Source organism: Mobula hypostoma, chromosome 15 (genome assembly GCF_963921235.1).
Source record: "Mobula hypostoma chromosome 15, sMobHyp1.1, whole genome shotgun sequence".
In the NCBI taxonomy this organism is placed as follows: Eukaryota; Metazoa; Chordata; class Chondrichthyes; order Myliobatiformes; family Myliobatidae; genus Mobula; species Mobula hypostoma.
In genome coordinates this window covers 67279718-67301713 of record NC_086111.1, presented here as the reverse complement: position 1 = coordinate 67301713, position 21996 = coordinate 67279718, and the positions used below count along the sequence as shown (strand labels likewise).

The 21996-nt window shown below is 40.6% G+C and overlaps 1 protein-coding gene across 1 annotated transcript in view; it reads right to left on the bottom strand.

Moving 5' to 3' along the window:
• prkar2aa (protein kinase, cAMP-dependent, regulatory, type II, alpha A) overlaps nt 1-21996 on the bottom strand; it is a 373389-nt gene that overhangs the window by 60689 nt on the left and 290704 nt on the right. The window lies entirely within an intron of this gene.

Below are 21996 nucleotides of genomic sequence, written 5' to 3'. Positions count from 1 at the left end.
AGGCTGTAATGTATTCAAGCTTTTGAAGATACAATGCTAGATGGCAAAATGAGTCTACAATGATACGCAGATAGATTAATAAAGTATGAAAGAAGGTGGCAAATAAAATGCAATATGGGAAGATAGGAGCTTATGCTCTTTATAGGAAAAAGTTTTTTGTATTTTATGAAGAGCCAACAGATATCAGGAACTGGAGCAACAAACAATCTGCTGGAAGAACTCAGCAGGTTGAACAGCATCTGTGGGAAGAATGGAATTTCCAACATTTTAGGTCAAAAGCATGTACCAGGACTTGATACAGGATTTTGACCCTAAATGTCGCCAATTCCTTTCCTCCCACAAATACTGCTTAACCCACTGAGTTTTTCTGACAGATTATTTATTGCTGTGCTACTCTTTTTAATAATTTATTTTGTTTTGACTTTGAATTATCACCAGGATGAGGGAGGGCATAATAATAGGTCTCTTGTTGGATCTCCCCAAGTCTGGATGAAGATTATTAGGAAGACATAGTTGTCAGAAGTTTCCAAACTAGAGTAAAAGTGTATAAAAAAAGAACTATGTATAAAGTGAGGCAAGAGAGGAGATTTCTGGGGTCTGGACAATAGATCCTCTCTAACCACAGGCAAGATCCCAGAAGACTGGAGAAAAGAATATAAAATAGAATAGAAAGAGAACACAGCACGTTAACACCCCAATCTGACTATGATGCTAGGTTGAAATAATTAAATGCCTCACTAAACCTAATCCCTTCTGCCTACACAATGCCCCTATCTCTCCATTCTCTGCACATTCATGTGCTTATTTAAGAGCCACTTAAATGCCTCTAACATATTTTTCCTCCACTACCACCTCTGGCAGCATATTCCAGGCATGAAAAAGCTTGTGCCACATACCTTCTTTGAACTTATTCCCTCTCACCTTAAGTGCATGCTTTCTGGCATTAGATAACTCAATGCTGAGGGAAAATTATCAGCTGCCTGTCTATGCTTCTCATAACCATCTAAATTTCTATTAGGCTTCCCCTCAACCTCTGCTACGGAGAAAGAAAAAAAAAACAAGTCCATCTAATCCAGACAGCAAACAGCTTCTGCATGCTCTCCAAAGCCTCCACATTCTTCCTATAATGGGGTAATCAGAATTAAAACAAAAACTCCAGAGAGGGCCAAACCAGAGTTTTATAAAGCTGCAACATAACTTCCCAACACTTAACTCAATGCCTCAACTAGTGTAGGCAAGCACGCCATAGACCTTACAACCTGAGCAGCTGCTTTAAGTGTAACTGTAGGTTTGGACCCCAAGATCCCTCTGTACATCAACATTTAAGTGTTTATGAAAACATATGAGGCTTAATGTGGATCCCTGCAAAATGGAACTAGTCGTGGACCACCAGCCAGAACAAGTTCCATTGACCACTACCCTCTGTGTTCTTTGAGCAGGCCAATTCTGAATGCAAAGGGCCAAGTTACCAAGGATCCCATGCATCTTAATCTTTTGGATGAGTCCATCATGAGGGACCTTTCAAATGCCTTACCAAAATCCAAGCGGACCACATCCACAGTTTTATCTTCATCAATCACCTATGTTATCTCCTCAAAAAGAGACTCAATCAAGACATGACTTGCCGTGTGCACAATGGAATGCTGACATCCCTAATTAGGTCATGGTTTTCCAAATGCTCATAAATAGCCAATTTTAATCTTAGTTTACAAAATATATTGTAGCTAATGAAGGAACTTAAGCCTATGAGCCTCACATCAGTTGGTAGGGAAATTATATGATGTGAGACGTGAGTTGAGTGACGTTATCCAGAGGGATAACTTCACTTGCCCAATCACTGAACTGTTCTCAAACTATGGACTCACTTTCAAGAACTCTTCACTTCATACTCTCAAGATTTATTTCTTATATCTTCTTCTTATTATTATTTTCTTTCTCTTTGTACTTGCACAGTTTGTTGCTTTTTGCACACTGGTTCTCTAGCCTGTTGGTGCAGTCCTTCATTGATTCTGTTATGGTTATTGGATTTATTGAGTATGCTTGAAAGAAGATGAATCTGAGGATTGTATATGGTGACATATATTTACTTCCAACTTTGAAATTAATGAAGGTTGTGAAGGACAGGATTTACACATATTTGGAAAAGTATAGACTTATTATGGAAAGTGAACATGGCTTTCTGGTGGGATGAAGTCAGAAATTTAATTTTTTGTTTGAGGAAGTGACAAATGCGACTGATGAGAATAGGGCAATGGATGTTATGTATATGGTTTTCAGTAATGCACTTAACAAGGCACCTACATATCAGGCTCATCCAGATTAGATTATGTTACACAGGATCTACAAAATTGACTTGGCTCTAGAAACCAGAAGGCAGTTGTGAAAGGTCATTTCTCTGACTGGAGGTCTGTGACCACTGGTGTACAGCAAGGCTGAGTGCAGGGACTTGAAGAAAAATAGGTGGTCTGATTCATAAGGTCTGCAGATGGCACAAATATTGATTCTTAGACATAAAATTTAAAAAATCATATCTATTATGTCAAAGGTAAGCAAAATACTAATAGAGTTAATGATAATTGAAATACGGTACTGTAGTTTCATAAATGAATAACTTAAATAGTATTGAGTCTTATACGGCAAAATATAGCAAGCCGGAAACTGACATTTTAGGTAATACAGTATTTCCTATATTTTCTGTCTTTACTGCCTGAGTATTTATGGACTGCATTGCATCGGCAAATGAGTTGGAGGTAGGGAGGAGCATTTAATTCACAGTACTGGAAATTAAGTTGATATACTAAAAAAAAGGGCCAACTTAAAGAAAGAGAGAAAGAGTACTTTTCCCAATGAGAGTAAATTCTCCAGGAAAAAAAAATAATGTAAATGGAAGCAATTACATTCCAGTTATTTTCTTAAAAATCAATCATTGCTGCTTCTGCAGTGTGGTCACTGCATTTGAGTGAAAAGAAAATTGCCCAATCATCTCTATTCAGGTTGTCTGCTACAATCTCATACTGTAAGCCTATTATTTCTTAGTTATTTAAAGCAATTTTCTATCTTTTGTATCAAATGCCAATGCTTTTCTGTCTCCCCACCCATCCCATCTTCATATTTTTACAGCTTTCATTACAATAAGCACTTGGTTTTTAAAATTTTAATTTGTTTACATTATGAGCCTTGGAAAAAATCTCTAATATGAATATAAATTGATGAATGTGCACAAGTATCTAATCAAAAGGTATAGCTACACTTTGTAGTTAGTGTGGGTTGACAGGTACAAACAATTTTTTTTGTTCCAGGAGGTGTGGTCTTAATTGTACAAGGAATTCATAGTCTCACAGGAGACAGTTACACGTCGTAAAAGCAAAAGAAAAATGCTAGAGTCATTCTGTCGGTCAGGCAGCATTTGTGGCGAGAGAAACATGGATAACATTTTAGGAAGATGCCCTTTCAGAAGGAACTGCACAAAATCTGCTTGATATTGAAAGATCTCCAGGAGACACCAAAACCCCCTTAGACTATTTTGTAAGTTAAGTCTGAAGTCACATTGGTGAGCTGCAATGAAAAGGTCTATCACTACTGAATCTGACTGAAAAATGCTATTGATCATACCAATCACAGATACAACGTTATAAAGCAGAAACCAACAATTCATTCAAAGGACCTATTGAAAAACCTTTGTGATAGACCAACGTTAACTCAAGATGGCTTAAGTGATCACAAGATAAGTTTTAGAGACTGCAAATGGTATTTTTCTGTTTTAGTAGCTATATTAGAATGCTCCATTATCTAACTGCACTATTCATCATACATCTCCTTTATTAAACAACTGTCTTAGCTGCACATCAAAGGCCTCCGCAGCTTGGACATGCATATTCTATTGAATCTTATTATCAGTTAATTCTTACAGCCATTAACTATTTATGTATAGCTTTAAAAAATTCTATTGCATTTCTCAATTTTCCTATAAATGCCTGTAAGTAACAAATATCAAGGTTTTTGGAAACATACAGTGCCAATAAAATGTATTCATTCCCCCTCCCCCCAGAAGTTTTCCTGTATTAGGATTTAATTTTGCTCTTATTGACAATGATCAACAGAAAAAGACTCCTTCATGTCAAAGAGAAACTAGATCTCTACAAAAATAAATGAATTACAAATATAAAACAGTAAATAACTGATTGCATGTGTTCACCCCCGCCCCTTTATCATGATACCCAAATCATAACTGGTGCAGCTAACACACACAAACTGCTGGAGGAACTCAGCAGGCCAGGCAGCATCTATGGAAAAGAGTACAGTCGACGTTTCAGGCCAAGACCCATCAAGCAAGAAGGGTCCTGCTGAAGGGACTTGGTCCGAAATGGTGACTTTACTCTTTTCCATAGATGCTGCTTGGCCTGCTGAGTACCTCAAGAATTTTGTGTGTGTTGCTTGGATTTCCAGCATCTGCAGATTTTCTCGTTTGTGACTGGTGCAGCCAATTGGTTTTAGAAGTCACATAATTAGTTAAATGGAGATCACCTGTGTGCAGTCAAGATGTTTCAATTGATTGTAGTAAAAATACGCTTGTACCTAGAAGGTCCTGCTGGTGAGTCAGTATCCTGGTAAAAACTACCCAATGAAGACAAAAGAACACTCCAAGCAACTCTGCGAAAAGGTTATTGAAAAGCACAAGTCAGGAGATGGATACAAGAAAATTTCCAAGTCACTGAATATTCCTTGGAGTACAGTTAAGTCAATCATCAAGAAATGGAAAGAACATGGCACAGCTGTAAATCTGCCTAGAGCAAGTCATCCTCAAAACCTAAGTGATAGTGCAAGAAGAGATCTAGTGAGGGAGGCCACCAAGAGACCTTTGACATCTCTGGAGGAGTTACGAGCTTCAGTGGCGGAGAAGGGAGAGACTGTGCATACAACAACTGTTGCCCAGGTGCTTCATCAGTCACAGCTTTATGGGAGAGTGGCAAAGAGAAAGCCACTGTTGGAAAAAAAAACACACATGAAATCTCGGCTAGAGTTTGCCAGAAGGCATGTGGGAGATTCCGAAGTCAGCTGGAAGAAGGCTCTATGGTCTGATGAAACCAAAATTAAACTTTTTGGCCATCAGACTTAGCATTAAGTTTGGTGTAAGCCAAACACCACGCATCATCAAAAACACACCATCCCTTATATGAAGCATGGTGGTGGCTGCATCATACTGTGGGGATGCTTCACTGTAGCAAGCAATTAATGGCTTATGAGGTAGAGGGTAAAATGAATGCTGCAAAATACAGGAAAATCCTGGAAGAAAACCTGATGCAGCCTGCAAGAGAAATGCAACTTCGGAGAAGATTTTTTTCCAACAAGACAATGAGCCCAAGCATAAAGCCAAACCTACACAGGAATGGCTTGTCCAATTGAGGATTTGTGGCTGGACTTGAGGGCTGTTCACTCACAATCCCCATGCAATCTGACAGAGCTTGAGCAGTTTCGTAAAGAGGAATGGGGAAAAATTGCAGTGTCCAGATGTGCAAAGCTGACAAAAACCTATCCACACAGACTCAAGGCTGTAATTGCTGCCAAAGGTGCATCTACTAAATACTCACCTGAAGGGAGGGGGACTAATTATGCAAGCAATTACTTTGTGTTTAATAATTGTAATAAATTTAGACTAATTTGTATAAACTTGTTTTCCCCTTGACGTAAAAGAACCTTTTCTGTTGATCAGTGTCAAAGAAGCCAAATTAAATCCACTGTGGTTCAATGTTGTCAAACAATAAAACATGAAAATTTCCGGGGGGGGGCGGGGGCGAATATTTTTTTATAGGCACTGTACATATTTTGGCAATTGATTTACTTTGACTTGACATAACTTGACATCAACCTGATTTCAGACAATTCAGCAGCCCAAAAGAAGTGGCAAATATTTTCAATACCCTATGGGATTTTTATTGAATTTCCCCTTAGTTTCTCAAGACATCATGTAGTATCACACTTAAGTGGTCTATATCCACACTATTCATACTCAACATTCTAAAAATCATCTTGTCCTTAATGTTCATCATTGATGCATTCAAATGTACTTGGCAAAACAAATTTGTAATAGTATTTTCAATATATTGGCAGAATGCTTCAGCGTACTTAGAGTGGATGTGAAGAGAATGTTTCCTATAGAGGGGAATCTAGGATAAGAGGGCACGGTCTCAGAATACAAGAATTTCCATTTAGAACAGAGATGAGGAGGAAATTCTTTAGGCGGAGGGTAGTTAATATGTGGAATTCATTGCCACAGATGGCCGTAGAAGCCAAGTCATTGGGTCTACTTAAAGTGGAGGTTGATAGCTTCTAGACTAGGAAGGACTTCAAAGGTTATGAGAAGAAGACAGGAGAATGGAATTTTGAGAGAGATAATAAATCATCCAATGGCAGAGCTGACTTGGTGAGCCAAAAGGCCTAATTCTGCTCCTATGTCTTATGGCCTTCTGGTCTTTCCTTCAGGTCTCTTCTTTAAAATATCAAAGACATTTTCTCTATTTAGTTGCAAAGACAAAGTCATCAACTCATTGAAATTACAGTACCAACAGAAAATGCAGATATGATAAAACAGCACAATTACAAAATTAATTAAGCAAACTATTCTGACAATACATCATCTGCATTTATAAGATTCCAAGGATACGTCTCCATTTTAACAGCAGTTAGCTTCCCTTCATAGGCTGTACTAAAACTACAGACATGCTGGCAATGTAGCAGATTGTGTTCCATATAACATTAAGAGATGAGGTCAAAAATTCAAAGTTCAAGGTAAATTTTATTATCAAAGTAAATATATATCGCCACATACAACCCTGAGATTAATTTTCCTGTGGGCATACGCAGCAAATCTATAGAATAGTAACTATAGCGGGATCAATGAAAGATCAAGTAGAGTGCAGAAGACAATAAACTGCGCAAATGCAAATATAAGTAAATAGCAAGATATAATGAGAACCTGAAATAACAAGATAAAGAGTCCTTAAAGTGAGATGATTGGTTCTGGGGACATCTCATTACGTAAATGTAGTTACCCCCTTTGGTTGACAGGTAGTAACTGTTCTCGAACATGGTGCTACAAGTTCTGAGGCTCTTGTACCTTCTACCTGATGGCAGCAGTGAGAGAAGAGCATGGCCTGGGTGGTGAGGATCCTTGATGATGGAAGCTGCTTTCCTGCAACAGCGTTTCATGAAGATGTGCTCAATGCTTGGGAGCACGTTACCTGTGATGTACCGGGCTGAATCCACTACCTTTTGTAGGAGTTTCCGTTCAAAGGCATCGATGTCCCATACCAGGCCGTGATGCAGCCAATCAATATACACTCCACTACACACCTACAGAAGTTTGTCAAAGTTTTAGATGTCACGTCGAATCTCCAGACTCTTGAGGAAGTAGAAGTGCTGTTGTGTTTTCTTTGCAATTACATTTATGTGATGGGTCTAGGACAGGTCTTCTGAGACAGTAACACCCAGAAACTTAAAGTTACTGACCCTCTCCACCTCTGATCCTCCAGTGAGGACTGGCTTATGTCTGTGGCCTTACTTATCACAAGTAATGTTTATACTCCGATAGAGGAGTTGCCTCATATTTAGATTTAACTTTCTACTTTTTCATGTTGTACTAGCCTAGAATATCCCCTTAAATGTACCCATGCTATTTCAAGCTCAAGTGGGGTAGAAATTTCCAACTTTTTTGTATTTATTCATTTATTGCACTTGGGCACATCCCTAATTACCCTAAAAAGGTGTTGAGCCACCTTATTGAACCTTTACCGTCATTCTGATGAATATTCCACAATGCCTTCGGGTAGGGAGTTCCAGGACTTGACCTGGTGACAATCTAGGACCAATGTCTCTGAGCTTAGATGACATGAAACTCAAAAGCAGCCCCACATGTAGTGATGCTCCGTATTGCTAGCTGGTTTTGGAACATATTTTCACTTGCAGGAGAAATGAAAATCAGTGAACATGAATGACCATGAATATTGAGGAAGTATTGCGTGCAGCTCAGCGCCATATACCGTAAAACAAATGCCACGGTCCACTCTGCTCTCCACCTATCAGCTCCCAGCTTATTACTTCATCCACCTGGCTTAACCTATATCTGTCCTCTCATTCCCCCACCACCTTATTATGGTGTCTGGTGAGGATGTTCTACGAGTCTGTGGTGGCCAGTGCTATCATGTTTGCTGTTGTGTGCTGGGGCAGCAGGCTGAGGGTAGCAGACACCAACAGAATCAACAAACTCATTCGTAAGGCCAGTGATGTTGTGGGGATGGAACTGGACTCTCTGACGGTGGTGTCTGAAAAGAGGATGCTGTCCAAGTTGCATGCCATCTTGGACAATGTCTCCCATCCACTACATAATGTACTGGGTGGGCACAGGAGTACATTCAGCCAGAGACTCATTCCACCGAGATGCAACACAGATGGTCATAGGAAGTCATTCCTGCCTGTGGCCATTAAACTTTACAACTCCTCCCTTGGAGGGTCAGACACCCTGAGCCAATAGGCTGGTCCTGGACTTATTTCCTGGCATAATTTACATATTACTATTTAACTATTATGGTTTTATTACTATTTATTATTTATGGTGTAACTGTAACGCAAACCAATTTCCCCCAGGATCAATAAAGTATGACTATGACTTTGACTTTCCTTTCTAGTTCTGATGAAGTGTCTTGGTCCAAAATGTCGACTCTTCGTTCATTTCCATAGATGCTGCCTGACCTGCTGAGCTCCTCTAACATTTTGTGCATGTTACTGTGGAATTCCAGCATCTGCAGGATCTCTTGTTTATGTTGTGCTTGATTGACATCCCATCAACTACCCTAAACATTGATTCCCTTAATCAACTGGATTGATTCCTGCATTTATTTGGCCCGGCTGTTACAACAGCACCTGCAAGCTTGAAAGGCACTGTGGAACAGTCCTGACAAGTAACTAAAATGAATCAATCAGGCTAATTGAGGGAATCAATGTTTAGGGTAGTTGGGAGGATGCCAATCAAGCAATCTGACGTAGATGGCACTGAGTGTCACACAATACTTCCTCAAATTATTTGTGGCCATTTATTCTTCCTGTTTTTTCATCTCCCCTACAAGAGAAAATATATTCCATAGATAGAAAATATCTATTTACCTAACCTTCTTGTTACGTTAAAGATTAATACATCAATTAGCCTTAGCATTCTCTTTTCTCAAATCTGTTCAATTTTTTCTAATATTGTTTCTAGTTAATCTGTTTCTAGTAGCTGTTTAACCATTTCACTCATGGTGCATGAGCAACACCAAAGCCAAATGGCCTCCAGGGGGAAAAAGTTCTTCAGGTGCAATAGAAAACACAGGAGGGCACTGCCCATCTCTGCTTCTGCTCATAAGTATATTTTTAAGTATATAAAGAGATTTGAGGGTAGAAATAGGACCAACAGAAAATGACGCTGGAGATATTGTAATGAGAGGCACAGAGATGGCAGAGGAACTGAATGCGTATTTTGCATCAGTCTTCACAGTGGAAGACATTTGCAGTATATCGGACATTCAAGAGTGTCAGGGAAGTGAAGTTTGTGCAGTGAAAATTACAACTGAGAAGGTGCTCAGGAAGCTTAATGGTCTGAGGGCGGATAAATCTCCTGGACCTGATGGAATGCACCCTTGGATTCTGAAGGAAGTAGCTTATGAGACTGCAGAGGCATTAACAATGATTTTTCAACAATTGATAGATTCTGGCATTGTACTGGGTGAATGGAAAATTGCAAATGTTACTCCACTATTTAAGAAGGGTGGGAGGCAGCAGAAAGGAAACTATAGACCTGTTAGCCTGACATCAGTGGTTGGTTGTCGTTGGAATCTATTGTTAGGGAGACATTATGGAATACCTGGAGGCACATAAGAAGACAGGCCAAAGCCAGCATGGCTTCCTGAAAGGAAAATCCTGCCTAACTAACCTACTGTGATTTTTTGAGGAAATTACAAGCAGGGTAGACAAAGGAGATGCAGTAGATGTGGTGTACTTGGATTTTCAGAAGGCCTTTGACAAGGCGCCACACATGAGGCTGCTTAACAAGATAAGAGCCCATGGAATTACAGGGGAGTTACTCGCATGGGTGGAGCATTGGTTGATCAGCAGAAAACAGAGATGGGAACAAAGGGATCCTATTCTGGCTGGCTGCCAGTTACCACTGGAGTTCGGTGTTGGGACCACTGCTTTTTACAATGTATGACAATGATTTGGACTATGAGATTAATGGATTTGTGGCTAAATTTGCCGATGATACAAAGAAAGGTGGAGGAGCGGGTAATGTTGAGGAAACAGAGAGCCTGCAGAGAGATTTAGATAGTTTAGGGGAATGGGCAAAGAAGTGGCAAATGAAATACAATGTTGGAAAGTGTATGGTTATGCACTTTGTGGAAGAAATAAATGGGCAGACTATTATTTAGATGGGGAGAGAATTCAGAATGCAGAGATGCAAAGGGACTTGGGAGTCTTGGTGCAGGATACCCTAAAGGTTAACTTCCATGTTGAGTCAGTGGTGCAGAAGGCAAATGCAATGCTGGCATTCATTTCTAGAGGTATAGAATATAAGAACAGGGATGTGATGTTGAGGCTCTATAAGGCACAATTGGAGTATTGTGTTCAGTTTTTAACTCCTTATTTTAGAAAGGATATACTGACACTGGAGAGGGTTCAGAGAAGATTCACAAGAATGATTCCAGGAATGAAAGGGTTACCGTATGAGGAACGTCTGGCAGCTCTTGGGCTGTATTCCCTGGAGTTCAGGAGAGTGAGGGGGAATCTCATAGAAACATTCCAAATGTTAAAAGGCCTGATCAGATTAGATATGCCAAAGTTATTTCCCATGGTAGAGGAGTCTAGGACAAGAGTACACGACTTAAGGATTGAAGGACATCATTTAGAACACAGACGCGGAGAAGTTACTTTAGTCAGACGGTGGTAAATCTGCTGAATTTGTTGCTACAAGCGGCTGTGGAGGCCAAGTCATTGGGTGCATTTAAGGCAGAGATAGACAGGTTTTTGATTAATCAGGCCATCAAAGAGTATGGGGAGAAGGCAGGGGAGTGGGGATGGCTGGAAGAATTGGATCAGCCCATGGTTGAATAGTGGAGCAGACTCAATGGGCCGAATGACCCACTTATGCTCCTATACCAAATGGTCTTATAACGAGAAATATATCATGAGGGTAATTTCGGAGAAAACTGTAAATTTACAGTCATTTCTTCAAATAGCTGTACACTATAAAGGATGAATTAAATGTGCTGAAATGTGCTTCATATTGGCTTCCTGCACTGCTTTTTGTATGAATTACAGCCAGAGAACACGATAGCACAGAAATAGGCCTTACAGGCCATCCAGGTCTAGTCCATGCCGAACCATTAATCTGCCTAGTTCCATCGATCTGCACCAAAACCATACCCCTATCATCCATGTACCTATTCAAATTCTTCCTAAGCGTTGAAATTGAACCTGCATCCACCACTTGCACTGGCAGCTATTACCACCCTCTGAGTGAAGTTTCCCCTTATGTTCCCCTTACAGCTTTCACCCTTAACACATGAACTCTAAATGCAGTCCCATCCAACCTCGGTGGAAAAAGCCTGCTTACATTTAGCCTATCCAAACCCCTCATAATTTTGTATACCTTTATCAAATCTCCCCTGAATGTTCTACGTTCTAGTGAATGAAGGCCTAAGTTATTCAACTGTTCCCCATGACCCAGGTCCTCAAGTCCTGGCAACATCCTTGTAAATTTTCAACCTTATTTACATCTTTCCTGTACGTCGGTGACCAATACTCCAACTTATCAACATTTTATACAATTTCAACATAACATCTCAAGTTCCGTATTCAATACATTGACTTATGAAGTCCAATGTTCCAAAAGCTTTCTTTACAACCCCATCTACCTGTGATGCCATTTTCAATTATGCATCCGTATTCCCAGCTCCCTCTGCTCTACCGCACACCTCACTTCATGACCCTAATGCTCCCCGTGTAAGAACTACCCTGGTTGGTCCTCCCAAAGTGCAGCACCTCAGACTTGTCTGCATTAAATTCCATCTGCCATTTTTCAGCCCATTTTTCCTGCTAGTCCAGATCCTAGTCCATGCTTTGAGTCTTCCTCGCCGTCCACTACACCCCCAATCTTGGTGTCATCTGCAAATCTGTTGATCCAGTTTACCACATTATCATCCAGATAGATGACAAAAAACAATGGACCCAGCACACCAGCACCGACCCCTGTGGCACACCAATAGCCACAGGCCTTCAGTCAGAGAGGCAATCGTCTACTACCACTCTTTAGCTTCTCCCGCAAAACCAATGTCTAATCCAATTTACTTTCTCATCTTCAATGCCAAGCAAATGAATCTTCTTGACCAACCTCCTATGTGGGACCTTGTCAAAGGTCTTGCTAAAGTCCATGTAGATAACATCTATCTAGTAGTCATAGTCATAGTCATACTTTATTGATCTCGGGGGGAAACTGGTTTTCGTTACAGTTGCACCATAAATAATAAATAGTAATAGAAATAGTAATAGTAATACTACTATTAGTAAATAGTAAACAGTAATAGTCATGGAAATAAAAGTAATAGAAAATAGTAATAAGTAGTTAAATAGTAATATGTAAATTATGCCAGTAAATTATGAAATAAGTCCAGGATCAGCCTATCGGCTCAGGGTGTCTGATCCTCCAAGGGAGGAGTTGTAACGTTTGATGGCCACAGGCAGGAATGACTTCCTATGATGCTCTGTGCTGCATCTCAGAGGAATGAGTCTCTGGCTGAATGTACTCCTGTGCCCAACCAGTACTTTATGTAGTGGATGGGAGACATTGTCCAAGATGGCATGCAACTTAGACAGTATCCTCTTTTCAGACACCAGCGTCAGAAAGTCCAGTTCCATCCCCACAACATCACTGGCCTTACGAATGAGTTTGTTGATTCTGTTGGTGTCTGCTACCCTCAGCCTGCTGCCCCAGCACACAACAGCAAACATGATAGCACTGGCCACCACAGACTCGTAGAACATCCTCAGCATCGTCCGGCAGGTGTTAAAGGACCTCAGTCTCCTCAGGAAATAGAGATGGCTCTGACCCTTCTTGTAGACAGCCTCAGTGTTCTTTGACCAGTCCAGTTTATTGTCGATTCGTATCCCCAAGTATTTGTAATCCTCCACCATGTCCACACTGACCCCCTGGATGGAAACAGGGGTCACCAGTACCCTAGCTCTCCTCAGGTCTACCACCAGCTCCTTAGTTTTTTCACATTAAGCTGCAGATAATTCTGCTCACACCATGTGACAAAGTTTCCTACCGTAGCCCTGTACTCAACCTCATCTCCCTTGCTGATGCATCCAACTATGGCAGTCATCCGAAAACTTCTGAAGATGACAAGACTCTGTGCAGTAGTTGAAGTCCGAGGTGTAAATGGTGAAGAGAAAGGGAGACCAGACAGTCCCCTGTGGAGCCCCAGTGCTGCTGATCACTCTGTCGGACACACAGTGTTGCAGGCACACGTACTGCAACTCCTTGCCTTCACCAACTTTCCTGATAACTTCCTCGAAAAACTCTAGAAGTTTGGTTGGACATGACTTGCCAGATACAAAGCCATAATGACTATCCCTAATCAGTTCCTGTCTATCAAATAGCTATATATCCAATCCCTTAGAATACCATCCAATAACTTTCCCACTACTGATGTAGCCTATACTTCAGCAGCCTATACTTTCCTATTTTATTCTTACTCTTTCTTAAACAACGGAAAAAATATTAGCTATCCTCCAATCCTCCAGCACCTTACTCACGGCTAAGGATATTTAAATATAGTATCTCTGGTAAGGCCCCTTCAACTTCTGCACTAGCCTCCCACAGAGTCCTGGGAATTTATCCACCGTAATCTGCCTCAAGACAGCAAGCAGCTCCTCCTCTGTAATCCATGACCTCGCGACTGCTTTGCCTCACTTCTGTAGACTCTGCGTCTGTCTCCCGAGTAAATATAGATACAAAAGGTGCATTTAAAATCAACCCAAGCTCTTTTGGCTTCACACATAGATAACAACTCTGAACTTCCAGAGGACCAATTTTGTCTCTTACTATCTTTTTGTTCTTAATATATCTGTAAAAGCCCTAAGAATTCAACTGGCAGGAGGAGAGAGAGCAGCATGCCGCGCGTGCACAGCCCTCCGGTGAAAAATAATATTGTATCCATTAAATAGGGGCCGTGGACAATTCTGATTTGATGGAGACGGATGTGAAAGCACAGAGGAACATCTGGAGAAATTTCTGAAACGCCAATTCACTGCTGTTGTTCCTGCGCGGTCGGGAATCTTCCGGATGGAAGGCCTCAAAATCCCCAGCTTTGCCTGCTGTTGGCGACCGAGATTGAGGTCAAATCATTCAGACAGAGATGGCGCTCAGTACTCGGTGTCGGAGAGCTGATCGGAGGCTCGAAGTTTTCGGATGACTCAGAGTCGGACTGTGGTCGTGGCATGGCAAGGAAAGTTTTTCTTCCTTCTCCCGTCTGCGTGAGATGTGGGACATTTGAGAGACTTTGAACTTTTTACTGTGCTCATGGACTTCTTCATCAAGTTATGGTATTGTTGCACTGTTGTAACTATATGTTATAATTATGTGGTTTTGTCAGTTTTTTCGGTCTTGGTATGTCCTGTGTTTTGTGATATCACACCGGAGGAGATATTGTATCATTTCTTAATGCATGCATTACTAAATGACAATAAAAGAGGACTGCGTGTCTTCATAATCTAATCTAATTCTTCTTCACCGTCTGTTAAAGCAACCTTGTGCCATTTTGTTACCTTCCTGATTTCCTTCTTATGTTGTTCCTTTGCACTTACACTCCTTAAGCACCTCATTTGTTTCTCCCAGCCACCAAGTGCTGTGCGCCTTCCTCTTTTTCTTAACTGGGTCTTGATATCTCTTGAAAACCAAGGTACCCTAAACCTGTAATCCTTCCCTTTCTTCTGACAGGAACATATAAACTCCACAGTCTCAAAATTTCACTTTTGAAGGCCTCCCACTTACCAAGCACACACTTGCCACAAAGCAACCTGACCCAATCCATATTTGCCAAATCTTTTCTGATGCCATCAAAATTGGCCTTTCTCCATTTTAGAATCTCAACCCAAGGACCAGACCCATCCTTTTCCATAAATACTTTGAAACTAATGGCATTATGATCATCAGATGCAAAGTGTTTCCTGACACAAACTTCTGTCACCTGTTTCATTCCCTAATAGGAGACCTAGTATCGTACTCTCTCCAGTTGGGACTTCTAAGCACTGATCAAGTAAACCTTCCCGAACATACTTGACAAACTCTTTCCATCCAGCTCTTTTACAGTTCAGGAGTCCCAGTTACTATGTGGAAAGTTAAAATCACTTACTATCACAACCTTGTGCTTCTTGCACGTGAACTCCACATATTCTTCCTCTAAATCCCAATGACTACTCGGTGGTCTATAATATAAATCCTATTAAGGTGATCGTTCTTTACCTATTCCTCAGCTCTAGCCATAAAGCCTCACTTTTTCCAGTCTGTCCTGTCTGAGCACTACTGTGACAGTTTCTCTGACTAGTATGCCATCCCTCTCCCTTTAATCCCACCCACTCTATCACAAAAACAATGAAACCCCGGAACATTGAGCTGACAGTCCTGCCCCCTTGCAGCCAAGTCTCAATAATGGTTACAATGTCATAATTTCATGTGCTGGTCCATGCCCGGAGCACATCTGCCTCTCATTGCATTGAAATATATGCGGCTCAGAACATTAGTGCCACTATGCTCAACCTTTTGATTCCTGATTGTATATAGGCTCAACATCTTTCTCCACTAAAATTCCACAATGTATTCTGCCGCTCTGATTCCCTCATAGCTGTTACTCTAGTTTAAAACCCCATCGTGCAGAAACTAACAAAACTTATCGCTAGGATATTAGTCCCCCTCCAGCTCAGGTGCAAACTGTCCCTTCTGTACAGGTTTCACCTTTCCTGGAAGAGACCCCAAGGATCCAAAAATTTGAAGCCCTCTCTTAGCCACATATTAAACTGTATAATCTTCCTATTTCATACTAGCGAGTGGCGTGGGTAGCAATCCTGATATCACAACCCTGGAGGTCTTATCTTTAACTTAGCACTTAACTCCATGAGCTCATTTTGCAGGACCACATCACCCCCTCCTACCCATGTTATCGGTACAGATGTAGATCATGACCATGGCTGCTCAACTTCACACTCAAGAATGCTACGGACTTGATCCAAGATGTCCCTGACCCTGGCACCCGAAAAGCAACATGCCATCAGGAAATCTCGCTTTGTCCACAGAACCTCCTTTCTTTTCTCCTAACCAATAAATTTCCCATCAGTACAGCTTGCCTCTTCTCCCCTTTTCGCCTCTGAGCCACAGTGCCAGAGACCTGACAACTGGGGCTTCCCTCTGGTAGGTCATTCCCCCCAAGTATCCAAAGTGGTATAGCTGTTTATGAAGAGGATAGCCACAGTGGTACTCTGCACTGGGTGTTCAACCCCTTTCCCCCTCCTGACAGTCAACAAGTAACTTTTGTCCTGCAGTTTAAGCTTAACTACCTCCCTGTGCTTCCTGTCTATCAACCCCTCAGCCTCCCGCATTATCCAGAGTTCATCCAGCTTCACCTCCAGCCTGTTAGAAGCTGCAGCTGGATGCACTTCTTGCAGGTGTAGTCATCACCAACACTGGAGGTCTCTCTGCCTTCCCACATCCCACAGAAGGGTATTCCACTATCCAGCTTGGCAACACCACTTCTCTAAATGTGCAATAGGAAGGAAAAATAGAATAAATTAAAAATAATTTATTTTTGATTTTTGTATGATTGCATGCGTAATAATTCTTCTCCAAATGCTTTAATGCACAGTAATATTTGAAAACAGCATTTTTCAGGTATTCAACCAACATTAGAAAATGAAAGTCAACCAATCTGATGGTCTTTGTGAGCTCTTCATTGATAAGATTCATACTGCTGTCAGGATGCCTGTTCTTTTTGCTTACAATACTATTACTGTGATAGAGTGTGCAGGAATCAGTTCTGAAAAATACAAGCTTGTCTCTCTACACGCCAGTGCAATTTCTTTGCTGCGAATTCTCATAAGAAATATTTCGCATGAAAGGAAAACTTTGATTGATGTGTTTTTGGCCATACAGCAGGCAGAATTGCCATGAAAATTCATGCTCAGATGTCAAAAAAAAATCAGATGCCTAAAACAATATCATCCATTTCTATCTGCACAATGTAGATCTTAAATTAACGATCATGTATTTTATTCAGAAAAAATGCTTACCTCAAAATGACTGAACATCACATTAATGCAAGGAAGTCACAAGTGAAAGCAAATCTCATTTCATGCTAAGTAAAAAACACTAGGTAAAATATTGGCCGTGAAAGCAGACAATAAATGCATATCAATTTATCTTACAGTACTGATCGTTATTGATATTTCACCTCAGTATGCCCTGTTGCTATGTAACCTATTACTTAAAGTTTTTTCTTTTCAAATGTATACCACTGATAGATTTCCCAAGGCATTTTACACAGGGAGTCATGAGCAAATGCAGTTTACAGTTCATGCAGGATGAAAAAGCACATGATGGTATCAGGATGTAAAAATGTCCCGGAGCAGCAAACACCTCCGGACTGGTACATGGATAGGAAAAGTTTAGAGCAATATGGGCCAAACGCATACAACTAGGAGTAGCTAGGCTGGGCTGAAAGGCCCAATTCCATGCTGTACACAACTCTACAACACCACAATTTAAAACTAAGAAAGAGGAAGAGCAGGAAAACTTAGCTGAGGATGAGCAGCATTAAAACTACATTCACCAGGTAAGAGGGAGGAATGAGATGCAACATCATCACCTTGAGTTAGCAGAAAAATATAGAGGTTACAAAAAAAAAGAAAGAAAGATTAGCTTTATTTGTCATGTATACATTAAGACAATGAAATGTGACATTTGCAACAACGGCAGCTCGTAAGTGTGCCATTCTTCCACTGCTAACATAATATGCCCACAACTCACTAACCCTAGCTCATACATCTTTAGAATGTGGGAAGTAAGCAGAGTATCAGGTGGAAACTCACGCAGTCACAGGAAGGACATACAAACTCCTTTGGACAGTGGTGGAATGTGAACCCCAATCACTGATGGCTGGCGTCGTGAAGTGTTTTGTGGAACCAGCAACAACAGCAGAAGAGTGGAAATGTGTTTTTGTGTCATAACTTTCATTACCTTCATAAGTTATCATGCGTTATGTGTGTTATGTGTACTTCTGTGCTTTACACCTTGGTTTGGAGAAACATTGTCTCATTTCTATATACATTATATGATTATACATTATATACATGTATTTAGTTAACTGACAATAGACTTGACTTGACTATGTCAGAATGATGTCTGTCTTGGAGGATAAATTGCAAGTAATGGTTTTTCCAACTATGCACAGCCTTCACCTTCCAGCTATATATTTCAGAGATACTATTATACCTGGCAGTAAGTGGTCTTGCAGTTGTTATATACCACCAAATATGTAAGAGAAAGGCAAAACTATTTATTTCAACCAACTGCTTGAACCAATAGGTATAGGTGTAAATGATAACACAGAAAATTTTGAATCTAAAATAAAACAATCAAGTTAGTCAGCTGCAAATGCATCAACAGAAAGACTACAGCACAATGCAATTTTCAAACACCATCCAAACCAATATCAACCTGACTGGTGAGGTCCTGCATTATTAGCAAGTGGCAAAGCTCGTCCACACAAAAAAAAATTGACAAGTAGTAAACACGAGGAATTCTGCAGATGCTGGAAGTTCAAGCAACACACATCAAAGTTGCTGGTGAACGCAGCAGGCCAGGCAGCATCTCGACTGGACCTCTTCCTAGAGATGTTGCCTGGCCTGCTGCGTTCACCATCAACTTTGATGTGTGTTGCTTGACAAGTAGTAAACCTGCAGCTCAGTTACCCAGTTGACATTTAAAATTTACAAAGACTATTTAAAATCAAACTATTGAAATTAATTTACATTTTAAATTTCTGAAGTACGGGAAGATCTTCTTTAATTCACTACATTTACAGTACAAGGGGTGATTGATAAGTTTGTGGCCTTAAGGTAGACGGAGTCAATATTAGAAAACCTAGCAACACACATCAAAGTTGCTGGTGAACGCAGCAGGCCAGGCAGCATCTCCAGGAAGAGGTACAGTCGACGTTTCGGGGCGAGACCCTTCGTCAGGTCTAAGGGTCTCGGCCCGAAACGTTGACTATACCTCTTCCAAGAGATGCTGCCTGGACTGCTGTGTTCACCAGCAACTTTGATGTGTGTTGCTTGAATTTCCAGCATCTGCAGAATTCTTCGTGTTTACATTAGAAAACCTAGCACATTTATTTTTCAACATAGTTCCCTCCTACATTTACACACTTAGTCCAGCGGTCGTGGAGTATACGGATCCCTTCTTTGCAGAAGTCAGTGTCTTGGACCTCCAGAAGAGGTCCACAGCAAGGGTGATTGATAAGTTTGTGGCCTAAGGTCGAAGGAGATGAGTTATTAACTTCAAACTTTCTGCATAATCACTCAAAGAGCTGAACTGTACATGCATGTAACGAGAGCTGTATAACTCATCTCCTTAGGCCACGAACTTATCAATTACCCCTCATATTTTCATTTCAAACAATTAAATTACATGAAATCTACCTATTCCTCTACAGTGAGATCAGTACGTCCATTGTGCTTTATTTATCGATTTTTATTATTTAGAGATACAGCATGGTAACAGGCCCTTCTAGTCCAGGCCACCCAGTTAGACCTAAATGTTAATCCATATGCCTTTGGAATGTGGGAGGAAACTGGAGCACCCGGAGGAAACCCATGCAGTCACAGGGAGGAAATACAAATTCCCTACAAATGGCAGCAAAATTGAACCCGGGTCACTGGCACTGTAATGCTAATTGATACACTACTCTGGCGTCCTTGCATAAGGTCTCATCTGATCTAGGCTTAACATAAGAATGCCAGGCGTAATCTTTAAAAAAAAAACTATAGGTACATGGCACTCTGGTAAAGGAGAACCCATCTTTTAAGCACAGTCAAGACATCTTCAGCACCTGTCAGGGAGTTCAGGATTTCTACATTCATGCAGGAGTTCCAGCTTCCTAACAATAACAGAGAGAAATGTTAAGAACTTCTGTCACTTCTTGGAAAATACAGACCAAGGTACCAAGTCTGAAGAAAACTGAATGAAAACTTGTGTGATTGGTATTTTTTTTAAATCGCAAGGTAGAAAGATCAAGTCACTGTACCTACCGCTGTAGATAATACTATTTATGAATAGTGAATGCACTGGGAGAAAAGTATGAACTTCCTATAGTTCAGTACAGTTAAACGTGCTAGTATAGAGTTTGAATTACCCCAGAACGCCAGGAATTACAGACCCTTGGAGTTATTGTGCTATGTTCAGATTTCTATTAAATGGATAAAAGTAGCAACATAAAGATGATTTTTCATATGCAGTCAAAATCTTGAGCAAATGTGCACATATAAAGCCAGCCTGGATTAAGCATGGTTTATGCCTGGTTCCATCCCCTGCAGTCTTTGAAAGTGGTAAGCATCACAATCAACATGGGAGTAAAACATATTCACCAACATTCAGGCTGCTGATACACTCAGACTTGCTTCCCATCACAGCATTTTTGTTGTAGTAATAGTCAAACTTCATAAACTTGCAGCAGGCCAACATGAATCAAAGACTTTCCCAATCTAATTGATGTGGTTGATGTTTATATAATAAAGTAAGGCTCGGAATAAAACTCAGCAGCTTCCACATACAGATGGGATTGCACAAATTCCTCTGAGTGAGTTATGTTCAAAGTTATCTGGTTAAAAAGCAAGTAATATATAAAATAATCACTGGAATGAGCTTCATCCAGAGCCAGAATTAAAAAGTATTGCATTTGAGTGGCAGTTATAGTTATAAAGCTACTTCAATTACCAAAGTGTAGGTGGCATATTAGTGTATTTTGCATCATGGAATATTTCATAATCTTGCATAACATGTATCATATTATTTGTGAAGTTTGTATTGTACTAATTCATTTGAGGACTTCCTCAAACAGAAGAAAACCTTTGAAGGAGTAACACAGACAAAATGCTTCAGGAACTCAGTAGGTCAGACAGCACCTATTAAAAGGAATAAACAGTTGAAGTTTCAAGCCAAGACCCTTCATCAAGACTGGAAAGAACGAGGAAAGAGGCCAGGTGAGCGGGGGAGGGGGTAGTGAAGTGAGAAGTTGGGAGGCGATAGGTGGTAAAGGCATTAGTAGAAGGGATCTGATAGGAGAGCACAGTGGACCATGGGAGAAAGGGAAGGAGGAGGGGCACCAGGGAGAGGTGATAGGAAGCAGAAGAGGAGAGGTAAGAAGGGAACCAGAGTAGGGAATGGAAGAAGGGGGAGAGGGAAAAATGACTTTTGAACTTTTGAAGGAGCTCAATGTTATGTCGTTCAATGAGCATTGATCAGTTTTAGCCTAATGCTGAACATATTCAGAATGACTCTTAAAAATAAGTAGAAAAGATAGATACCTAAAAGATAAAATTATGTTTGAAGTAAACATCCAATTACTGCATTAAACATTATCTTGTACTTTAGTTTTTAAGAAAGCATTCAGAATGCACAAGGGGACACGAGAAGCTGCAGATATTGGAATCTAGAACATAAAACAAACTGCAGGAAGAACTCTATGGGGGTCAAGCAACATCTGTGGAGGCAAAGGGATAGTTTGCTTTTCAGGTCAAGACTCTGCATTACACTGCCCTGATGCTGGGACTTGACCCAAAATGTCAGTTATCCTTTTGCATCCAGATACTGCTTGAGTATCTCCAAGAGTTTATTTGCTTTTGCTTCAGAAGACAAGGACAGAT